This window comes from Bombus pascuorum, chromosome 3 (genome assembly GCF_905332965.1).
Source record: "Bombus pascuorum chromosome 3, iyBomPasc1.1, whole genome shotgun sequence".
Taxonomy (NCBI): Eukaryota; Metazoa; Arthropoda; class Insecta; order Hymenoptera; family Apidae; genus Bombus; species Bombus pascuorum.
In genome coordinates this window covers 5900790-5925932 of record NC_083490.1, presented here as the reverse complement: position 1 = coordinate 5925932, position 25143 = coordinate 5900790, and the positions used below count along the sequence as shown (strand labels likewise).

Here is a 25143-nt window from a genome sequence, read left to right as displayed (position 1 = left end):
ATACTTTTTTTTTTACCGAAACTCGAGATAACTTTAACGTTCAAGCAATCCTTTTCTCTGGCATATTTTAATTGTGTCGCTTTGGAAATATTTCTACCGCTACGGTCGTGTTTCGGCATAACGCGCGACCGACCAAAATAGAATTTCGTTTACGAAATATTGGCAGTCTCCATTTTCGTCACTAGATAAAACGTTTCGGAGCGTTGAAATACGTTCGCGTGGAATTGTAATCGGGTTTTGTTCTCTCCCATTTTACGCGTGACGAGATTACACGTTTTCCAGCAACGAAATCTCCGGGACACGGTTCTCGTCCTATTGTAATTTAAGGAAACCTATGATTGTCACACGCGACAGGAACGTATTTCGTTCGCGCACCAACCCTTTTATGAATTTTTCATTTCATCTGAATCGCCGTTGAATTTTTAAGTTTTAAATGGTGTTTTTTCAATTTTTAAAGGTCGAAAGGGATTTTGAAGCTGTCCGAGACAATGTATGTACCTATGTAGTTTCATCTTCATGAGGTTTCATCTTCTCGATACGACTAAACTCACGTATGATAGACTATATTAATCATTTTATACAGCGGCTGTTACAAAAATATTGAAAACAACATTGGAAATTTAATTTAGACATATTTGTACGAAACTTTCGGTATTTATCTTCTCAGCTTCGCTTCTTTAAAGTTTTTAAGTAGCTGACCGTTTTGAAGAAAGTTAGAAGGGAGCACTGAAGTGATTTAGGAGGAAAAGGATATTCGAGCGCTTTATTCCACTTTACGTTATTTCAAAATTAAAAGAAACGAGAGACACTACCTTTTCAGGAATCGTTCCTTTCTTCAAGTCGAAACGGTTAAGGAATTCGCAAGATGTCTTTTTAATTAAGCGTACGTCAGTCTGTATGTCAGTTCAGGTTTTATTTTAGTTTTATACACGTGTTGCAGGCAGGCAGTTGTGATCTCGTGAGAAAATCATTAGAATACAAAAATAATAAATATGGAGAATACTGTTAAACGACGTAAGTTCTATCAGCCTTTATACAAAATATCTAGAGCCGTAGTTTTACCGCAACAGGTTTCATTAACAGGAAACAAAGCCCTGCAGACTACGGACGTAGAAAATTCAACAGCTAATCAAGAAGATGAGAAAAACGTACAAGAGAAGCCGAGAAATACATTGAAGTACTACTTCAATAGATTTAGGTACTATCATTACTGTTTGGCTGAAAGATTGGACAATTTAATTGGAGCGGTGTGCCTTACGATAATTAAAATTTATTTTTTCTTAATGGGATGGCATCAACAGCTTGATCAACAGGATGTTGAAATGACGAGCACGATGAATATGGACGATGGATAACTTACGCTACAAATACATTATGTATACGTATATTTTGTAGAATAAATTATTTTTATTCAAGTAATTTGAAATACATGAAATACGCGAGCGTCTACTAATAACGAGACTGTTCAATCGCGCGATTCTATTATGTACTCTATAAACGTCGTTACTATTCGATGTAAAATCAATAATAAATTCCTAAGATATTGAAAACGTTGATTAAATGAGACAGTTTATCATTCAGCCCCTACAGTAATTGAAAACTCAGGAAACATTGCTAAGAATACGGTCATGTATAATTCAACAAGTAGGACTTTGCATACGTCAAGGGGAGCAATACTTTCGACAATTCCTCACTTTAAAGAAATAATTAAATTAGAAAAGTTCTCTCGTTTGCTTTTACTTTGTCCGTGTCAAATTTTTGTTCCATGTACTGTCTTCCTCTTCGCACATATTAACGAACTTCAGATCGAACGAAAGCATTTATTTATCATTTTTTGAAAAATAAAATGAAATGTTAAAGATTATTCTCGCATGCACCAAAAAGCCTGGAACTGTCTCGCTTCATAGGAGTGTAATTTAGACTACGTCTTTGGATAGTAAAGCAGAGCTGCGGAATTTAAGATATTCACGGCTCTATCGTAAAAGATGCAGTCCAATCTCCGCGAGGTGTAGTTCATGATGGAAACCTTTTCCAGAAATTTCTTACTTCGCAGTTATTCGACATAAGTCATTCACTCTGATCAGCAATGTATTCGAATAATTTCGAGCAATTCCTATATCAAACTTTACAGGTATTTCTCACTTTCTTTACCTTTGAAGCAAAGTAAATCTCAGCAGTGGTTCCTTCTTTTCAACAACTAGAACATAGTATAGATGTTTCAGAAAGAACATCTACGTGGAAATGTTATCTTAATTTCGAATTTCGAATTTAATTTCAAATAGATATATCGTTGAATATTTCGGTGAAATCTTAGCTGCGTATTAATATTCTAGAAATCAATCGATTACTTCTTCTAGAAAGTTAATCAATTAGTTTCGATCGAATCGCGCGTAATGTTAAGAGTAAAATTTTTTATGAAATTCCAAAACTATTATGTCAATTTAATTTCGAGCGTGAGTTTGCTCCGTGCATTGGATATTTTTGAAGACGTAATTCACAGAGGAGGTGAAGAAATATATTCGGTGACAAACGCCAGATTGTTCTTTCAAAGTTGTTTTTTCAACGATAGACATCTGTATTTCACGTCGCTATGCAAGTGTTGTGGATACTTGAATTATATCGTATATTGAAACATTTTCCTCCTATTGTTGATGCAGAATTCTTGCCAAGTGTTCATGCGGAAAGAGACGCGAGATATCGTGTTACTATTGTATTTTGCAAAACTGCTCAGAATTCACCGCCCATGAAATAAAATCGAACGAGTGTTTTCATTTAAAAATTAATATTTATATAAATATAATGAGAATTAATTTTGATATCTCTAGAATTTTACGTAGATAGGTAAAATTATTATTAATAACCATTAAATCTTACGAAATTTCAGTAATTTTCTTCAACGATTAGCTTTAGTAAAAATAATATTTCATTTTCTTGGAAACACCAGCACACTAAAAGATATCCACTTATTATTGTGAAGTTATTGCTTTCCACCCTCTTTTCCACGTTTCTATCCAGCGTCGATGTAAATTCATATCCATCCGATCGAGAAATCGAAATTATTCAAATCAGCGTAGATTTACGTTCATTTCTGTCATTCTAAATTCAAATCGGACAGATAAATATGTACGTGTAGATACGTGGAGTACGTTTGGCCTTACGCTTTAGTGTAAGTATTGTCGGTCGAAATATTCTAATCAAGAACATTAATTACTTCACATTTATGATTATCTTTCAAAATTACAAATTAAATTAGTCTCCATATAGACGTTAACGTACTTTAATAAATATTTTTACAACAACTTGTTACAGAGAAAGATGTCCGTAACGTGTATTACATATCGATGTATGTACAGCTTATGATGGCTATATTTTAAAAGGGAGTATACTTTTTAGAAGTTAACGTCACAGAAATTTATAGCTGGAAAAGGCAGGTTTAGCCTGGTGATATTTTATAATCCACATCAAAATCAAATTTTTCAAAATAGGAATTACTTTAATCATTCAGCAATAACGATAAATATAATCTGGAATAGTGCCATCGATAGTTTGTTGGATTGTCGGTTCCAATGGAGGAAAATCCCGGCAGAAAACCTTTAGACAAGCAAGTTTAACGAATGAAAGATGAACGCCCATGGAAAGGGATGCAAAATAAATATTTTTCACGGATGCGTGTTAAAAAGGGTGAATGTCGGAACGTGAAATATTTCGTCGGTTGGGAATCGTGTTTGTATTCGTATTATCCACGATAGAGGAGGCGGTGCTCGGGAACGCGGAAGATAACAAAAATCACAACAGGTTGACGAACGTTGCCCGACCGAATTGGGACGATGGAAAAACGATAGTTGTTCGATAGATCAATCAGGAAACGTTTTTAGAATCGGATTTACGGGCACGGGACTGTGGCTGCTATGAAAATTTAAGCGCAGCCGACGGCGCTGCATCCGCGCAACCCTACGCTCGATAATTTATCAGGATCATTCCAAGAGTGGCGCGCGCAGTACGCGAGAATAGGCTGCCGCCGAATTTATGATAACGATAACATTGAATAATTCGCGGCAACGATTGATCGTGTGCAGGGCCCACCACGAGGCCACTGCGGCGCAACACGCTTTTCGTTTCAATCCACCAGCCAACCCTAAAATCTGTCAAAATTAGCGCATGATAAATATAAGGCATTGCTGTCGTCTCCTCGAATTAATTGCTTTTTCGGAAGCTAATCTTAACCCTCGGATAATTAATCGCCAGAGAAATCCAATCTCTTCCGTTTCCTAATTTCCACGATATAGCCATTTCTTAGTGGTCATCGAGTAGGAAGTTTTATCGCGTCTCGATATCGAATGAAGTTATTATGGAACATCGAACGAAGGACTTTGATTGAAAGTAGAATTCAGAAATTAGGGGAAACGTATATTAAGGTTGTCCATATCGATGAGGTTTATACACGTAGTTATAGCATACTCACAGAAACATTCGTTGACGCGAATAACTTGCTAATTAAGCTAATATGCTACACGTTGTTCCGTTATGACTATTTATGACTGAAATGTTATAACTGCTACGATTAAGCAATCAATTATTTAATTAAAGAGGAACCGTAAAGTCAGCCGAATAACGTATAATTATGATCTCATTTTTGTTCTGTGTTATTATTGCTTAATTAATTCTCTAAAATCCTTTAGCGTGTGAAATATTCGTTTAATTATAACCGGTATTATATCGATATTTCGAAATGAGAATATAGCAGTACAACGTGAAAATGATGAAACCGATCCTATTTACAAAATCAAGTTAATTTTTATAACTAAATCATAACTTTTCCTCGCTGTACCTTCGATTAAAATGCATTTACATAGTACTGCCAAATGTAATTGTATACCTCCGAAATTGAAAGTTTTTAATAAAATTACTCGAGTTAGTTTAGCGAAAAAGTACATACAGTTTCTGTTGAAAAGTTCGTTCCAATTGGTTTACTACGTACGTTAAATTGTCTAAATTACCATTGAACGATTACTTGTTTCAACGTAGACTCGGCTAAAAGAGTTGAAAGGATCTAATTGTTTCATAAAATTCTATAAATAATGATTTATTCAACTTGCGATATTTTACATTATTCTAACTTTGAAGTTGCGTTACCGTTCTTACGTTGTTGCGTAGCTACTTTTTATTTCCGATATACATAAATATTATAAATAATATAATACTTACATACATGAATACTATGTACTGTATGGAATTTCATATTTCGTTATGAATCGTTTAAAACGTATCGTTCGAATTTGTGAATTTGAGAGTTTCCAGTAGTACGCGGACGTGTGCATAATACATAAAAAGCGTAAGATCAGTCATGTCTGTCAGACATGTTTCAGTCGTTATTTGCACGGAACGCAGTTGAGGAATGCGTTCAATTTCCTTTACGTGCCACCTGGAAGCATTTCAGTGGGAAGATTCTTCAAGGAGCTTTCGTTTTTCGGTCCACAGAGCTTCGAAGTTACGGAAACCGTTCAGGGATCGTTTAGAACTCATCAATCCAGCTCTAGAATTACGGTTGGAAACTTTAGAAAGCTGAGAATTTAATTATTGAAGAAATTTAATTTGTATATCGAGTATACTCCTCGATGATCCAGCTTTAGCGTCGGCAAATGAAATATTTTTCATTTTATCGATGCAGACAACTTTCATCTGTACGTGAAATTAGTTTCTTACTTTATGCGTTCTACTTCTCTTTTCGTAAATTTTAATATCTATATTTCGTATAATATTCGATAAAAATTGACTGAGCTCCGCCGTTTTCATTTTCTAATTATTTTATTATAAATCTATTATTTTGTTCACGTCATACGTGCTTTGTATTCTAAAACACATATTAGGGTATTTATTAGAATTTTTCAATAAATGTAACGAATAGGAGTGTAGTGGAACTGGAATAAACCGTGACATTTCGTATTTGGTCATAGATATCCGAATTTTGCTGTCTAATCGAGCTTGCTAAGACAGCGATATAAGACAAGCGTGGCAAATATACGCTTTGTACAACGCTGAGAATCTATTAGTGGAACTTGTTATTAAACCCTTGGGGCAAGCAATCTCGCCTAAATGGCAACCACATATGTTCCCTTTCACGAATTCACTACACAACGTAGTTTCAAGACTTACTGTAAGATCTTAAGCGTAGAAACAAAACGATTGACATGACTGCGGCATGCTGTTAAATTGCGTGTTGAAATCCCGTGCAACTGCAGCTGTACGACTTCTGACGAATAATGCGTAACGTCGTGATTCAATACGCAGCGATATTTTCCAAGTAAAAATCTTTCGGTTTTGAAAATTTCGTTAATTAAAGAAAGTAAGTGTATCGTACATTTCTTATTGCTAGAGTTTGACTTACATTCGACTGTTTTACGGAATATTATGCGATAGATTCTATTAGTAGGGTGATATCCAAAGGCACGTTTAGATCAAACGAGCAAGAACATGAAACGAGAGTAAAAGGATTCGCTCGTGCTCGTGTAGCGTACTTGACCATCCAGCAATCTGCTCGTAAACTCATTTACACAGCTCAATCTTTTACGATGAACGCGAGCGAACGATTCGGCGAACAAACGCTAAATGGTAAAGGAATGAATGGCTCGTTTATACTTTAGTTTTGTTAAAGCGAAGGAAGAACGAGCATTCCCCCGCTAGATCTTTAAGTGCATCTTTAGAAATAATTTTAATCGTCGTGGAAACGCAGCCAAATTCTCTGAAACGTTAAAATTATCCACAGGAATGTGTGATACTAGCCGGTAAAGCGCCCCGTAACTTTGTTTCGCTATGTTCTAGCAATTATAACGTTAAGGTTTCCATGTAGTTGGCGAAGCCCATCATAATAGCAAATAATTATGATACCATTACATCAATTATAATTTCATTAATTATATCCAACGTCATATTAATTAAATAAATCGTAAATTGGATTGTACGGGGAATTGGAATTTTTGGAAATGTTAGAGATCTAATATATATAATTTGCCAACTCTGATATTTCGGAATTAGCAGTGTGATTGTAATTGGAAATCTTTCACCACAGAATCGAACGCTAAGATGTGGTTTTAAATAAAGCTGTTATCCCTGCAATAGTAATTTCGTCTGAATTCATTCGGTGCTAGTGCGGCGAGTTACTGTGGCTTTTCGTTGGTTGCCAGAAATCTCAAAGTTGCATATATATAACGCAGAATAGTTTGTTCCCTGTTTCCGCCTGGAATACTTTCTGCATAGTTCTGGCGAATTACGCCGGCTTGTAATAGGTACAGCCAACAGTGCGATTTAAATAGTTTGAAAAGATTTCCCTTGGAAAAATTGGATAAGAGCTTCCTTAGCATTCCCTTTGATGGTCTCGTGCTTTGCACTCTGTCCAGTCTTACATCTACCGTCTCCTTGAATCACCATTTTCTGCTTCTATCTCTTTTCCTTTTCACAGTCGTTTCCTATTTTACCTCTGTATTTCTTTTTTGGTATTACGCGAAGAAAGGACGAACCGAATTGTAGTTGAGGTTCATGGAATGTAAGGGACGTATAAAAATAGATAAATTGGAGATATCTAATCGAACTGATAGGCGTATGGGATATACAGTGACTATAAAAGGTATTTGTACATGCCCTTATTTTCCAATAAAGCGTCTTTTCTTAGCAGGTCTTACATTTCGTTTTCACGATATCGTTGTGGCTGTAGCCATATGAAAGTATTGCTAAATTGCACGAAATCTAATCTACTTGAATTTAATTAATTGCTATATAAATTCTATAATAAATACAACGGTGTATAAGTACCTTTTATGATCTCGGTATATAAATTTTACGCTTTAAATTCGTTCGATTTACTCGATGAGAAAGCATATACGTTGTTAAGTAAGTAAGTCTTCTCACGCTGATACATAAGTTATCGCGAATTTTCTCTTCCTTGTTTTATGTATAATTACATTTTCCATAAATAAACGCAATGTGCTTTATTATCGCCCATCTGTCAGCTCGCACACGTATAGTCGTCGTGCACATATGTTTATCTAAAATTGAACAAACAGCCACCAAATTAATTAAGCATATATATAATCCCAGACAAATTTATGATTAAATTTGATTCCATTACACATACGTTACAATTATCTTTCGATGTTTATACCACATCTAAACGACTGGTATTTCATCGAAATATTCCGATAATTTAACAGGAAAGCCTGTTGTCCAATTAAATACTAATTTAATGAAAAGAAGTTATTCGAAAAACTTTGCACTTCATCAAGTCAATTGTGAAAGGTTCGTTTCTTTTTCTTAGAATTCAATGGTATTGTGTGACACGAAATCGTAGATCTTCTGACAGTCGATTAAATGTCATCGCTGGAAATAAAAGTGGAGATCGGTTGTGTAACGTTACCAATGACTGATCTTTGCAGGTAGCGATCGGTTTAATGGATAAATTTTTCCCCCGAGTGATTTTAGCGGCGCAACCAATGTGGATAGCTTCGACTTTCTGCGACTGCATTCTGGGTAGGTAATTTTTTCCGGCACGTCGAGCGTTTGCAGGCTGGCTCGAATTGAACTGGGAATTACGCGGCCCCCAATTAAATTTCTCCATTGGTCCGCCAGTGTGATTCGAAATCGATACTACGTACCTCGAGTGACATCGTGTAATAATGTCGATGAGCTGACTCGTCGGGTACGAACATGTGAGAAGAAAAAAAAATGGAGAGAGACGGAGACAGAGACAAAGATGGAGCGAGAGAAATTTTCTCTCGGCCCGGGAAATCTTCAGTGTTGATGTCGAATGGAAATTCTGTAATAGTCTTGTCGAGCCACGGTTTTTCGGTTCATTGAAAATTTCTAATGTCCGTCACACCGTGATTGCAGTCTGATTTTAATATTAGTGAAACCTTTTTAGGGATAAGCGTGATAAACGCGATCACGTTGAAGAAACCGCATTGCGGTTTGAAATGTTGCCATCTGATAGAAAATTTATTTGTGATGCTTCAAGGAAGATCTAACATTTCTTTCTATTTTTTGTTTTGTTTTCAAGAATATGAGAATTTTGTCAACTTTATAATACCTTTAAGAAGTATTTTTAATCTTTCGTACGTATTGTGTCTATTTTTTATCCACTAATATGTAAGATTAATTGTTATTTTTCTGATAAATAAAGGTATAAAACGAAATAGTCCATTGGATTACAAACAGAGGCAGTTGTATAATTTTGTTTTCACTTTACTGCTAACAATAGAATTGCTTATTGGGGAAATAATTTAATGCCGTTCGAAAATAAAATTATCGGAGCTACAGAAGGGTGTCGTTGAAATTAATTGTTCGTAACGAAACGTGTTTAAGTTATATTATGGCATATTTAATTACACCACGTTATAATCGTAATAATAATCGCATCATATATTAATTTTACCATCCGGTAGAATTCATTGATTTCTTCGAAAACTAAACACGATATAACTCGAATATTTAAAAAGAAAAAAGCGCCTTAAACAGCCGCTAAGCCACGAAGCGAAGATTAAGACATTTTAACCGAAGACGAAGACTTTGGCGTTAATTAGGATTTTATGAAATTATGATATTTATGTTTGTCAGAATAATATATTTATGCGACTGCCCTTCCTTCCGTAGAATGAATGTTTCTCGTTACAACATGATGCAACTCCGTTGGACGGTTCTATTACTAATTTAACTTCCGACAGTACGCCGCCAGCGGTGAAGTTAAATCGAACCCGAATGAAGGTCTTCAGCGCGTTTCTGCCACAACGACGAGAATTCAGTCAGACCATTAGAATGAAAACCGCAGAGATCGTTATGGTTGCAAGAAAGAAAGGAAAAGATTTTTGGTGACAGGCGCTTTCAATACTTGTTGATGTTCTATCCATTTTCGCTGTGTAATCTGAAAGACCTTTCTGCTTGTAAAACATCGGTGTATGTATATTTGACAAATGTCAAAAACGAAACAAATAATTTTTCACAAATTTCAAGTAACATCAAATTTTTCCCGAATATTTTAAGATTAATAAAAATCGTTTCAACGATTCTTCCTCGACATTTAACACGTTGTCAACCACCATGGTTATCGATGATTCGCGTTACTAAGTTTATAAAAAGATTATACCAAATTTTTAGGATGATTAAAATAAGATAAATTTCATAGACTAACAAATTTTCAACAATGTGAATGATTTATCGTTAGTGATAATATCGTTAGAAATGATAATATCGTATAATGTTAATGATAATATCGTTAGAAAGAAGTTCACATACGCAATATAATATCTTGTAAAAATATGTAAAATTCGTCTGGCAGTCGACGTGTTAAAATCGTTCGCAGCAAAGAACGAATTGAAACAGGACGATGACACACGGCTTTCGGACACGAGTTTTGAGCGTGTTCTTCGATGTTCCTCAGTCGTTTCAGAAATAAGAGACTATTTCATCTTAACACGAGCTCGAGATTTTACGGATTGCCCTAAACATCATCGTAACGCACGTTACGAGAATCTCATCGTTGTTGCGCGAAATTGGACACTTGTTGATTCATCCTTTATCAATAGCAGTCGTTCACAGATTCACTTTTTTACTTACACGATCAACGAGCAATTATACGGCCTACGCGCTAGGAGATTGAAAATAGGGAAGGATAAAAAGTATACTGCAGTACATTATACGGATAACGTTCTCGTATTCGTTGTTCAACGTGTTATATTCACAAGTTTCGCGTAATTGAATTCAACGTTCGCGATAGCTGGCGAAACTTTGTGATTTATAATCGGGGCGGGTCGCAATGTTTTAGACGAAAAAGAGACAGGAGGAAATTGTTAATGGTTGGACGCGAACGTTCGCACGACCATCGGGGAAACCGCTTTTCGCAACAACTCGACAATCGAACAACTCGAAGAGCTAAAATCTGCGCGACAAAGGCTAGTTTGGCGTAACTCCTTTAAATGAAAATTCAATTCTCGTCAAAGGTTATCGCTTTTTACGTCTCCGCTTAACGATTTCTCTTTGATGCGGTTTTCCATATGCATTTGTTATACGTTCAGACCTTTTTGCAAGGTTGCGGTCGTCGATAAGTTGGAGTTGTTAACATACCATAAACTACAACCAAGGGAATATCGATTTTTTACAAAAACTCACCGTGTATGTGTAAAAAATTAAAATCTTATGATTATAATCGATTAATAAGACTACTTGTTAGCTTTGAACTTTCGAGAATAAGAATATGATTATGAAACAATTGGATATTCTACGAAAAATGCAATACGAACCGTAAGGTGAAAGGAACAAGGCGAAAAATTCTCATCGGAATTTTTTGAAATTTAGATTTTGGCACGATCTAGACAGATCGTTAACAGGACGAAAAAGTTTTTGGCATCGTTCCCTCGTAAATCAATGACGCTAATGCCTGGATTACCGTGGGCTCCACTTGTAGGGTGTTAATGTAACGGTTGTTACAATATATGCAATAGAGATTCAGCGGTGGTGCTTACTTAGCTTGTACAGTTTTCGATTTGCATATATATACAAGCGTCCTCTTTCCATGTTCATCTGGAATTCGTGTATTCTTAGTCATACGCGCGTAGCTTTAAAGTTGGTTAGTTATTTTTGCTGATCGTAGGATATTTCTATCTTATCTGCGTAAGTAGTTCCGCTTAAATCTAACGAAACGCAAACTGTGCGTTTGATCTCGCGAAGCGCGATACGAAGGACTATTTTATTTGGATAATACGTCCTTTTATTGATCAAAGAACTGATAGTATCTTACGTGTTTGATTCAATGTCTTGGCAATCTTAATTTCTCATAATGTACAAGCTGCGATCAAACTCGATATCGTAAATTTTTGAAAAAAGATTTCGCTGTCGACGGCGGAAGTTTCTTTAAAGCAGGCAGGGAATGTACGAGGATCAATCTGGCTAACACGGTTCGCCATTCTTCGATTCGTGCTGGCTGATCCATCAGGAACCATGAAATTCGTCCTGCCGCAAAGAAGGAGCTTAATCTAAATTGAAGAATAATATCGCTGGTTAATCCTGGCCCGAGGAGCCAGGAGAGATTCGTGAGAAGAAAGCCGCTGAAACACCGACCGAGAATACGAATATCTCGCGGATTTAAATATTTCGAAATGGCGAGCAGACGTTCGACACGAACAGAGTGAAACGAGTATGGTCGAAACGACGATAAACGTTTCTCGTCGGCCTACTCTTTATTCTTCCCATGGCTCTATTCAGTTTTCTCTTGCTTGCTTCCGCGACACCGTTCGTCTGTTTAAAACCATCTTTAACGATCTTATCTCGCCGGAGCTTATAAACGGTTCCGAAGCTTTAATCGAAATGCCCTTTACCCTGCATTTCCCTGTAAACGACCCTCTGAAGCGGATGAAAAGTGTCATTTGCGTTTAAAGAGGATCGTAATCAAGTGAACACATTTCCCTCGTACAGATATGCATGGTTAAAACTGATTTTAATTCGTTGTACGATAATTCTGCTTCGCTATTTGCCTGTCTTCCACGTATTAATGTGCTTCGCGTATTATTACGTCGTGTTATTGATTGCGTCGCATGATATTGCAATTACATTTACATGTGATTATGGAGACGCGTCTTTATTTAAGTCATGTTTAACAATACAATTTCATTCTACGGCGAGTCGCAAAATTATTCGCATGGATACGCCAATACCTATAACCGCACTGGAAATATTCGCTGTATTACTCGAATATTAAACGCGTTACGGCTAGCTACCTCTCTTATTTGCTACTTACGAACGAAAATTACAGAGATTAATATTATAAACATCGATGCTTTCGAATTGCTGGAAATAAACCGATATGCAAAGAAAAGGGAGGAAATTCAGGGGAAATTGCTCGGCAACTCGGATATCACCCTCTTGCTTCGTACTTTTACAGAAGATTCTGCGTGTATGAATACTTTGCTTCGGCTCCTATTAAAGAAACTTCTGCCGTGCTAATGGAATTCTTTTTTCTTTTCTTTTTTGATTTTGCAAAATACCATATTGCGTTTGATTAGAGTCTGTACGTTATTAGTAGACTGCGGATTTTTATGAAAATTTATATTTTTGAGGATGTACGTAATTAAGAAGGTAATCAAGTAAGAGTCATAGAAAGCACTATAATTTGAACATTTTATACTACTTTTTCATATTATGTGCATTCTGTCGAAATTTATAGTTTGAAATTTAACGAATAAATAAAAATTCACAGCCTAGTCAATAGAAATTATGATTGGGAAACCATCGAATCAGTTACGGAGAATACCACCAGTCATTCCCGGACGTGTCATGTGCGTTCTATATCGGCATCAAAGTTATAAGAGCGGTGACCTATAAAGTAGTTCCGTGTTATTGGCGTCGCAAGCCTCTGATCTTTGTGGAACATTAAAACGTGCTTGACGCTAGCATTAAAAGCGTTTTTTGCGAGATTTACGAGGACTTTGAGGGATATAACGCGTTTAATGTTATTGTAATGTTGTATTATTTTTTGTTCGGCTCCTTGAAATATATCGCGTCTGAAGAAATGAACTTTTGGTTCAGAGTACTTTCGATATTATATCGTGTTTTACTTTGAAGTAAAACACAAGAGAGATAGGTTGAATAGCACTTGAGAAAAAATTGGTTTGAAATTAAATTTAAGGAAGAAAAATAGAAAGATGACATATTTTTAAAGAGTTCGAATTATTAATTAACATTTTTTTCTCAAATATATATTATGGTTTCCTTTAATACCATACATTCGTTTGATAAACGTCGCAGAATTTTCTTTGAGCAAAAACATGCTACTCGGACAAAAAGGTTAGGTAATATTGCTTACACGAGAAGTATTTGTGAGTAAAAAGAAAGAAGAAAATGGAACAATCTTCGCATTTCGTTCATATAAAAATTTCCTACCAAGCTACGACTTATTTACCATATGTCAAAAATTTGTGTAAATTATGTTCAATAAAAATCGAACTACTGAAATTAATATTTTTATTGGCTGTGAAAATATGAAACTTAAACAGACAAATAGTGGTATGGAGAATTGCGTCGCGGTTAAGTTACAGCATGTGATACTATTATACCGGAGTTATTATTCCATACCAAACTATTCACGGAACTGTGGGTTCTGCTGTAAGTATAGGTGACTACTAAACAAGTTAGAGGACACAGTTCGGAGGTCCACCGCGAATTACCAACTCGATCCCAAATATCAGAAACGCAAAATTGCCTTCTACCTGTTGTATTTGCGATAACGACGTTTCTCTTGGATGATAATTTAAATTTCGATGAAATTCCCCGCGTTCCAGTGGTCGATATTGTCCGATCGGTATTTCTCCAGCATTTTTCCTACTTTATTAAAGTACTTTCTATAGTTGCGCGATACGACAAGAATGTATTAATTCACGGAAGTTGGACATACATTTTTAGTTGAAATAATAGCCACGGTATGAAGATAATATAGGTATTCAATTTTAGTTTTCATCTCTTTACGATCTTTTTTTCGTTCGACTCTTTAATCTTCATTTCCGATGCCCCTTTTTATACGACATAAAAATTTTTACGATAATTTATTACCTTGAAATTTTAGACGACCTAATTCCCTTTTCTGGGACTGATAATAAATTTCTCTGAATTTGATAAATTATTTCCGTCATCTTAATCAATTCCGGCCAGTTATTGACTTAACACACTTTCCTACTTTGTCGCAAATCTATGGAGCGTGAGAAGATAATAAGCAATACTATTTTTTGGCAAATAAAAGTGAAAAAGATTACTTAAAAGAGAAACGTAGAGAAAATTCAACGTTATACGTATTTTTGTTATTTCTTGCTCGTGCTTGGTGCCCTTTTTCCTACTTCTGTCGCAGTTCTTTACGAATATCCGTAATAAGTTATCCTTTTTTTATTATTCTCGCGTTCGCTTAATTCTTTTTATTATAGTCGACGAGTCTGTAGTTTCGGTTTTCTCTGTAGAACAAAACATCTTTCCACTCCGTCTGGTCGCGAAGTAGCTGGAAGCGAGAAACCCGGCGATAATTTGTCGCGAGGATCTTTGCGAGGGCCATTCTTCTTTTCTTGCAATTTTAAATGTTTCGCGACGTATTTCTTCGTGGTTTCTACTGCTTACGCTAATAAAACCACCAAGTGTCATTTTAAGCCCTTTTCGTCCAAGCGACTTAAGTAAAAAGAAAGGGGAAAGAAAGAGAGCGCGGAAAGGCAACGAGGAAGGACGGACAAAACGAAAAATGAGTACGAAGAAGCCGACGACATTGCACTTGAATGTTCGGGAGAAAATTTATAATATTCCGTTGTATTTCATTAGGGTATTCTTTCGGGGTTTTACGATGTTTTCCCATGGCGACGGTAAATCGTTCGACGCCATGGAAATTACTGTTCGGAACTATAAAACGTGACGACAGAACGTGACACGTGCTCAACGAGTTTATTTTATAACTAACGTAAATGGATCTTTAGTCGTGGTTTCTACGCGCTCGACCCTCCGCGATATTGCCAGTACGCAAAAAATTTTTATTAGTTGCGCGAAAACTCGCCGGGAAAATTCACTTCTAAAACGTTTACGGAACGAGCTACCTAAATATACGCTATTAAATTTCATCGTTGCTCAACTTCTTGCATTTAATGGTAAATACTTGGAACGAAAGAAACGGCGCATACCTTCCTTTCTGTAGCCTCTGTAGCTGTAGATTTCGAAGAAATTCCTATCGATTTTCGACGCCGCTAGTTTGGCAGAAATTCGAGCAATAGGAGGAATGAAATCCTTGTTAATATCGACAACGGATGTTCATGGTTGAGAAGTTGGCTTCGCGTTCTTGTATCTCCATTAACAAATCCAGGGATGAGAACGCTAATATCGCTCATTAAGCTCAGAGGGAATAACGAGATTAAAATTTTAACAAGCTTAACATGCGCATGGATGCGGTGGTAAATTAATTGTAAAGTTCATCGAGAGGAATTCTCGTTTAATATTCGGCTGGTTGGCCGATCATGCGTCTGTTTGTAAAAAGGGACAGTTCAATTTTCACGGATAAGTGATCCGCGTACGATGTGCAATTGTCTCGCACGTTCAAGCTAAAACTTGGGATTACGGAAAATTGAATAATACAAGCATTAGGATTTGTTGAAGCAACGATCGTGATACATGTTTAGAGTTTAATATTATCCTACGTAAACACGAGATTTTTATTGCAATGTTGAATGTATGAGTTCTTTGTTTGTCTTAAGGCTATCTTTGCATAAATTCCAAGCTCCAGTCCGAAACTCTTTTGAGGTTCCCCTTTCCATGAATATCCTAACACCTACAAATAGAAGCATACATACTTTCTAGGGAATTAATTCGATCAATTTTCCCAAGAAACAAGTTCGTTCCTCTCGCACATAGCGAAGCTTCCACAAGTCTACTCGTTTCCATCGATGACCTTCGAGCAAACTTCTCCCATGGACGTTATATTTGCATTTCTTCAACGTATTTGTGTTTCGACAACACGAAGAGAGAGAGAGAGAGAGAGAGAGAGAGAGAGAGACATGGAATTCCTGCACGCGGCGTGGATATTCTCTCCAATGCACCCGTAGGACGGGAAACTCGTGCGCGCGAATCCACAGGAATTATTGTAGCGACGATAAATGGCGGCGCGCCTTGCTTTTCCTCGGGCGGCGAGGCGCGAGTGTATCTCGTAAGTGATTTACATCGTTCCCCAATTTCGGGTCTTTGCAGTAAGTACACTTAGGGACGTTATTCTATCTCTCGCTCTCTACCGAGCCGCTGGGTGCTGGCAGCAGTGGCGGCGACGCGGGGGTGCCGTGCATTCTGCAGGCTGCTGTTTCGCAAGCACACCGAGTGGAGCGTTGGGTGTTGGGCGGCGGAAGGCGGAAGGTGGTCGTGATAACGGCCTCGAGGAGCTGGAGATTCGGGTGCGCGTAGCGCATGGGAGAGGGTTGGTTGCTCGGAGGGTTGTAGGGTGGTAGATTGCTCCCACCGCCGTTGGGTTTCTTGTAAGCCGGTAATCTTCGGTAAGTAACAAAACACGTGGCTGAGCTTAGGACCCCGGCACTCGAGAAATTCTCTTGGCAGCTCTATGCATGTATATCGGTCTGTCGTAATGCGGCATTTGACATCGCTCGCGTATAAAGATTTCTACACGTTCGCTGCTCGAGATTCTTTTCTTGCTCGCGGAGACATCACGAATCGCGACGCCTCAGTGGATTTACATTGACAATTAGACTCATTTTTATGGAAATTGATATTTTCATAGCTACAAGTAAAGAAATAGAACTTACGTAGAGATTCGTTTTAATTATTCATGAACATTGTAACGACTACTCTGGATATTTTATATCGTGTACCATATAGTATGCATTCTGTACGTTTTTGTATGTTTAAATTTCTTATAGATGCATAGAAATCCGCAGTCTACCGATCACTCTATTAGCGTCGGACTTACGAATTCCTTTTTAACGTTTTATTTATTTGTTGCGGTACCGAGATGATATTTTCGTTGTAAGAATGTGTTATATGTGTAAAATGTTTGTTTAATGTTGGGACAATGCCATGGAGCAGAAGCTCCTACTGTTAACACGTAAAAGATGAAATGTGATATCGAAAAAGCACATGTTAGATAGCCAGCTGACTAATAGCAGTAAGGTAGTAGGTTCCTAGACAACAACGCATTCGGAACATGTTTCAATTCGAAACATATATGTAGAATACAGAGTATCTAGAGGAAGGGTAGGAGGCAACAGGGATACGAAGAGCGACGAATTAATCCTCCGCTGTTGGTATTAAAACCGAATGTATTTATAACTCCTAAACCGTTGTGCTTCCTAAAGGAATCCTCCGTGCAGTTTCCAAGTTCTCTTGCACTTCTAGGAACGTTGTCTGTTTATTTGGAGCGCGAGATTTATCACCTCGTTCGAATTTTATACCTTCGCTCTCTCAGCTCTGTTTTATGCGATATAATGATTAATGTCACGCGACAAGAATAAAACTTCTTGAATAGAACAGGAGAAGAGTATTGACTGTTAGCCTATCTTTTATAAAAATACGATATCTCGGTGGAAAGGATACTAATTAGCGGGAACAAAATTTTCCGCCATTCGCGTATTATCGTAGATTTTGACGCAAAAAACATTTTCTTTTGTGAAATGTTACGAAGCTAACGAAAATAACTACATAATCTATCCCTTTGATTTTTGACTGCGTCATATTGAAAAGGATTAACTTGCAAATAATGGATGCGCAATGTGCAATGAACGCGCTTTGGCGGAAGTTGCGTTTGTTAAGTTACCGCCGGTATAAATACGTGGCGTTGTTTTATTTATACAAGTATCGTGTTTCAGTTTACCAATTAAGGCGAAGAACAATTTATCATCATATTTATATTCGCTTTAATGATCTCAAAAATATGGTAGCAAAATATGAAACATAAATCGATTGATATCGATACCGGACTTTCGGCACAAAAGTAAAAGCAAAATGTAAGTTAATTTTATAGGAGAATAAATAAAAAAGTCACGATTCCCAATTACTAATTTTTGTCACAGCGTGATAATTTGATCCACGTTCGTGGAAATGGAGCGCTATCAGTGTCTCGTATTTCCCGTAATTATAGACAAAAGCTCGCAAATAACGATGTAAATGGCGCATGATTATAACCGAGGCTTCGTGCATCACTTATAATGTGAAAGAGGAATGAAACTGTTGGTAAAGAGGCAACACAGTGGGTGATGCTAGGTACAACAGTAAACACGACAGATTATCCAGGCCATTGCTTAGTAAATCTAGCAGATCCTAGCAAATTGTGCTCGTTTCTCAGATTTGGTGTATACTGGTCTGATATTTAAACGGAACGACTGATCCGGCAGCATGAACAAGATTCTATGTATAAACAGTAACGACTCGTTTAATGAGGGAGATCGTTAATCAAATATCTGGTAACCCATTGCATTGTGCTCGTGTGCATGCATTGAAAAGTCTTAGAGAATGGCTATGTTTAACGAGTTGCTGTTAAAGATATTAAATTCAGCCGGTTCTCAATCAGCGATCGTAGATTGTCAAATTGAATACGGATCGCATTCAATTTTTGTCGGTTCTCGTTGAAATCAACATTTTCCAATTTTTCAGTGACATCTTGTTCGCTCTCGAATACACGTAATATTGCGCTATTTATTATTTACACGTTCCTAATTTTGTCAAACTCTATGAAATAATTAACCATATAATTAAATCGCGAATCTTTTCACTTTTCATCGAGTTAAAATTTGTGTTGGAAATGTTTTCACGGCGATGAAAGGATCCTCGGGGTAATAACGGAGTAATTTGTTTTTAACAAGATTCCTCTCATCAAGTCCTGTATGCTCTTCTTTTTTCTTTCTTTTTTTCATTTCACAAATGTATCACATTCGTGCCGTGACGAATTGAGATTCATTATTAAAACAAGCCTTTTTTTCTTTTTTTTAAATTTGCGTTCAGTAAGAAATAATTAAAACTAGATTTGTTTTCTGTCACAATTTGGTATCTACTTTAATTGCGGATTTATAAATTGGCATAACAATCTACTATGAGCGATACGAATGCAAATTAGAACGGCTCATCAGATCATTTTGAAAACTTTCCACAGTTTTTTCACAAAACGATAATACTAATATCGAGTGCCCAGATAGTTGATTTAAAACGAGAATGGAAGAGCGACGAAGGAAGACAAAACGTGCCATTAGTACAATCGTTACTATCGCTATCGACCTATCATTGACGATGGATACATACTCTCAGTTCCTTCTCCATCTCCAACTTCTTCGTTCTCTTATACTCGCGAACTACTCCCCGAAATCGTTCGAAACCTTCGAGCTCGTGTTCGAGCGGTGTTTGAATGCCGGAATCAATTGCGTTAGAGATTACCGCGTTTGATTCAATTCCTAGTTCTGGCTGAGCTTAATTTATTATCGTTCTGCCTAACGCTCGAACTGTTTGGTCATGGACTTTGGCTTCGTCGTGGGTTGTACGTGTTTCTGTGTACACTTACAAGCTCGCATGGATATACGTACGATTTATAATCGCGTAAAACGTGTTGTTAACCCGGCAGGTTACGCGTTACAGTTCGCACACGATCATTCTTTCAACACAGATCATGGTAAATCGGAGTTTCATTATCTGTGATACACAATGACTTGCAAAGATATTCGTACACTTACTGTAGAAAATTTTTACGTATCTCTCTTTTTGAAATTTCACGAGCACCGTAACGAAATGCGATTGTCGTGTTTATGTTTAGCAAAAAGTTACCTACGCGGTATAAATAGTCAGCTTAACCGTGTAATAAATGTTAAAGATGGACTGAATACCGAGACTCATTAATATTGTGGATGATTGCTCGTTTAAATGCATACTTTTCGATCTCACTAAATATATACTTGCATTAAATATCTTGTAATTTTTATAGACGTTTTTAGAGTCGTTTAAAATCCAATACAATATATAGTTGGGTGTCATTGTGATGCAAGTGAAATTTCAAAATGTTTAGTATAACAATGAAATACTATAAGTGTACGAATACCTTCGAACGAGCCACTGTATGTTAAAAAGATAGCTTTCGTACAAAATCTATTTTTCTATAAAATATAAGAAAGGATCAGCTGTTTGAAATCCTATTTACGTACAGAAACACCAATACATTCTTCTTACAAAAGAACACCAAGCGTGATGCGTTCTATGTATTTCGCCAAGGGCAAAACGGGCGCCACTGAGAAACACGAGTTAAAAGTTCTTGCAATTGTAAAAGCTTTGAAAAAGTTTCGTCTTTACTCGCTGGGTATCCCCTTCAAGATCGTAACTGATTGCGAGGTGCTTTTGCTCGCAACATATAACCCGAAGAAGTTTGCTTCTTCAAAAGTATGATTATAAATATACTAGAGCATGAACTAACGATAACAAGCATTTTGCTATTGATCAAGAACGACACCGATACATCAGTAACTTACAATAGCGAGATATAGTATAGAGTATAGGCTATACAGCACGTGAAAAGACAAGCCACGAAGTTCGGGAGTTCTCCGCCGAATTATTTCCAATTGAAACAACAATTTTAACTTCAAAGACACCGCAACGTATTATTGCTATCGAAAAGGCATTTAACGTAGTTCGATTGAAAGCAGCATGCTAAGAGGAAACGGTCATCTAGAAAGGTTAAATCAAATACTCAACGCTGCACTCAAAGAATCGTGTATCGTTGTCTAATTCAGTAGAATACACCAACAAAGCTTTTGCCATGTTCTTTGAACTTTCCACACGCTCACAAAGAAGTGATAAGATTAAATTGTACTTAGTATCTAATTTCGCGACCAAGTGAATTTTTAGTTTCTTTGGTAAGTCTGATGCGTAAAATTCGATTATACGTAGACTTTTGTGATCGTCTGTATACGTAGAAAATTTAAATAATTTTTTTAGAAACACAGTTACATTCCATCATACATCAAGACGTTAACATTTTGCCTACGCTTTCGAAAACTCCCACCGGCCTCCCATATTCGTACTTGGAACTTTCATAGTATCAACTCGTTGGGAATGGGATGAAAAATTTTTCATAGTTTGCCCAAAAGTTCTTCCACACTTACATATTTCACTGAATTCGGAGCGGGATCTACGCTATTCTTACGTCTTATACAGTTATATCCCTGTTAGAGTTTCGTAGCTAAGTTGCTCGGTTGATAAGTTGCTGTAATATTTTCTTGTTTTACGTTGAAAAGTCTCCTCTGGCTTACTGTCATCGTGGTTTAGCAACGTCGACTTTATCTCAGCGTTTGATACTAATGAAGCATCTCTATTATATCGACATACCTATACAGATATAGCCATGGACTCGCGTCGTGTTTAACATAGCATTTTCTTCGCCAGTGTTTCGAACCTAACAAGTTCAGACTCACGTCCGATGTTTGTATTGACTGTTTCTCGATATGCCAAGACGAACTACTCCCACCCGCAGTTCTTCGTATCTTCCCTATGGATTTACTTCGGACGGTGTATTCGAGCTGTTTTCTCCGCTTTGATAAATTTTGTTCTCTGCATTTTTCCAATATTCTTCTCTGCAAGCTTCGGTGTCTTTCTAGCAGAAAAATAACTATATCTAATAGGGGACATAATATTTCTTCTCGATTAAACTTTTCCAATTTTTGCAATTAGAGAAAGAAAATTTTGCGTTTTCTTTGTCAGAAGGAAAGAAGAAAGACATTCTTTATATGGAAAATTACGATAATCATCGTTCGATGTCCATCGTCCGTGAACATTTTTTTACACGTTTTTACGACGAAGAATGAATTGATCGAAGTTCCCCAGTTCTTTTTTCAGCGAACTGTATCAGGATGAGTTAGAATGAAATTTTGCTCCAGACACATCTGTAATACATTTCTATCAAGCTTCGTTGGCTTCCTTTTTGCATAACATTCAACCGAGATACCATCATTTCCATTGGAAATTTTAGATATTTTATCAATTTTTAAAAATATTTTATCAATGCTGTTTTCTTTACTCTCGTTTGCTCTTCTTTCTTTCATCTCTTTCGAACAACAGAGCAATCGACTTTCCATCCGTCGTTTCTTCCTAATAACGAAAATTTTCATGTAAACCATGAATAGTTCCAACGCATTAATAACAAGCCGGAATATTCAGAATAAACGTCCATCTTACAGATAATGCATTGTTCGGTGTACCATGTTCCAATAATCGTTTCCCGATGAAGATCGATTCACGCACAATCGACGCTATGGTACAATGAACGGCGCTTCGTTCGATATTAATTCTCCAGCGTTTAATTTCTATACGATGCGAATTTCGAGCGTCAAAGTTGGTACGACCTTGAAAAGTGCATAATAAGAAGAGATCGGTGAGAAGGACAAAGGATGATTTTATGTCTACCGTTCCATTTGCAACCGATGGAAAGCGGAAGTTGTTCGTACGGCGTCCGTTGGAATAGCGTGGGTCGAGAGGTTGACGCGAAGTCCCAGCAATTAACACGAACGTTTAATTAAGCATCCCCTAGCTAGGTGCACGTAGACGCTGTTATTCTCACATACCTAAAGCAGAGATATATCGTTACTACTAACAATTATTCTAGCCCGAAAGCTAGGTAGAAAGGGAGCAAGTCTATCTTAGGGGCGTCGGAATTAATAGCGGGACGCAAGTTCCATTCCGCTTTGTATTTATCTAAGCGTGCTTCTTATAAGTGAACATCCACCCTCATTGTTCGCCTCTATCCTGACCGACCGGGAAGATGCTACCTTAGACCATTCGACGCCAACTCAGATACTTATCGGCTCGTTTCCCTCAATGCTATCGAGCCAAGCTACATTCCATCGTAATAGCGTTACATTTTTCAAATCCTTTTGGATGGATAAATAATTCAACGCCATTTCGTTAAATACCTTATTCGTCCATTCTCTCTACACTGGCTCGTAAAAGTATTCGACCAACTACCGTAGAAAACTGTTACGCGTGTACATGGCGCGTGTTGTATGAAACATTATGAAATTTCATCGATGCTATAATATAAGACGCGACTGTCACGATTAAGTTGACAAAATTTGAGGCTACTGTGAAAAAATATATAGAATTTGGTGCTAAATATTTACTGCATAGTTTTATTCAATAAAAAATTACTTTACGTTACATTATGTTTAGTATAGTTATAACAAATGTTTAATAATATGTTCAGAAAAGGTGTCGGTAAGGTAAAGGTTTCGTGAACAACTGTATACTTTGTCATACTTGAAACAAGGAAACGATCGATAAAAATTCGACAAGATAAGGCGAGATAATTTATTAAATTGATACTTGAAATGATAATCCAGTGACTTTTGTTATTTAAAGTGATTGCAAATACCACAGGGCCTTTTACGTCTCGTAGTCGAGGGTATTCCGCAAGAGAAATATAGTGCCTTTTTAACGTGGCATCTGAGGGTTGAAAAGCGGTTGTCACGCTAATTGCATCACGTATTTCCATCCCGCATGCCTTAGAGGCAGAATACCATTTTAATTACTCCAGCAATTCTGCTTTCGTTATCAGCATTCAGTCGCGAAAGTTCGTATTTAGAAGAACGTTTTTATATTTGATTTAGTGTATAGCGAGATAAAAATTAATGTTAGTCTGTTAATATTAACGCTTTCAACAAGTTTGAATTCTTTCATCTGTTATTTATTAAACGATTATTCAAAAGATAAAATTACACGATTGTCTCGTCTGAGTAATTATGCAGAGAAATTAATATTAAATATATTTATTGTGAAATCGACAAATAAAGAAAGAATTATTTCGCATTTCGTACTTTATATAAAAATACAAACACCTTTCTGTAATATTATATACATACATTTTTAATATTTTATAATCATAAATTTCACGAGGTTATTTCGTTCGGTATAATTAGTAAAAGTGTAGCTGCGTCAATTACAATTGTCTCTTTTATCGCGTATATCCGCGTATTCGCCGAAAATCATACAAGAGACGTTCCCTGCTAAGTAAATTTCCTCTAATTTATAAATTATAATTGGAGAGCGAGGTTTGTCTTGAAACGTATATTAATTATAAAATAGCGGTCGAAATTAAATTTGAGAAACCATCAAACGAAGTGGTAATACGTCTGTTTTATTTCTTGACACCAGCTTTAATTAAATTTTAATACCACTTGATTAAATTAAGACTTGTGTACATCTATATGCGTTTTAAATAATTATTCCACCAAAATTCTAATTTATTCACAATTCTTCGTTATATATCTAGAGACGCGTTAAAAGTATAAATAAACGATGCTATTGGGTTGGCAACTAAGTGATTTTGAATACCACCTAATGACAAAATCCGCAATCACTTAGTTGCCAACCCAATACATTAAACGATCTTACATTAAACGATATACGATTTAAATATGTATATTACCATCGGCATGTTACATGTTTTTGCCGATAAATTTTCCCAGACAATGTTAAATCGATAGATCGTACATTTATCTATCCATTATTACCTAATAAACCGACATAATAATTTGTTCGCTGATTATATACTAAATCGTACATTTATGGGAGCATTGTTCAACGTATCCAATTTAATCCTCCATAAATAGATACGAGTGCCAT

At 36.6% G+C, this 25143-nt stretch overlaps 1 protein-coding gene and 1 long non-coding RNA gene across 2 annotated transcripts in view; both read left to right on the top strand.

Annotated features, from left to right (window-relative positions):
- The window catches only part of LOC132905114 (TWiK family of potassium channels protein 18-like), a 369444-nt gene that overhangs the window by 11571 nt on the left and 332730 nt on the right, over positions 1–25143 (top strand). The window lies entirely within an intron of this gene.
- On the top strand, positions 988–1561 carry LOC132904937 (uncharacterized). Its single transcript, XR_009657697.1, has 3 exons — positions 988–1014; positions 1084–1198; positions 1302–1561. It is a non-coding gene; the product is annotated as an uncharacterized LOC132904937 (long non-coding RNA).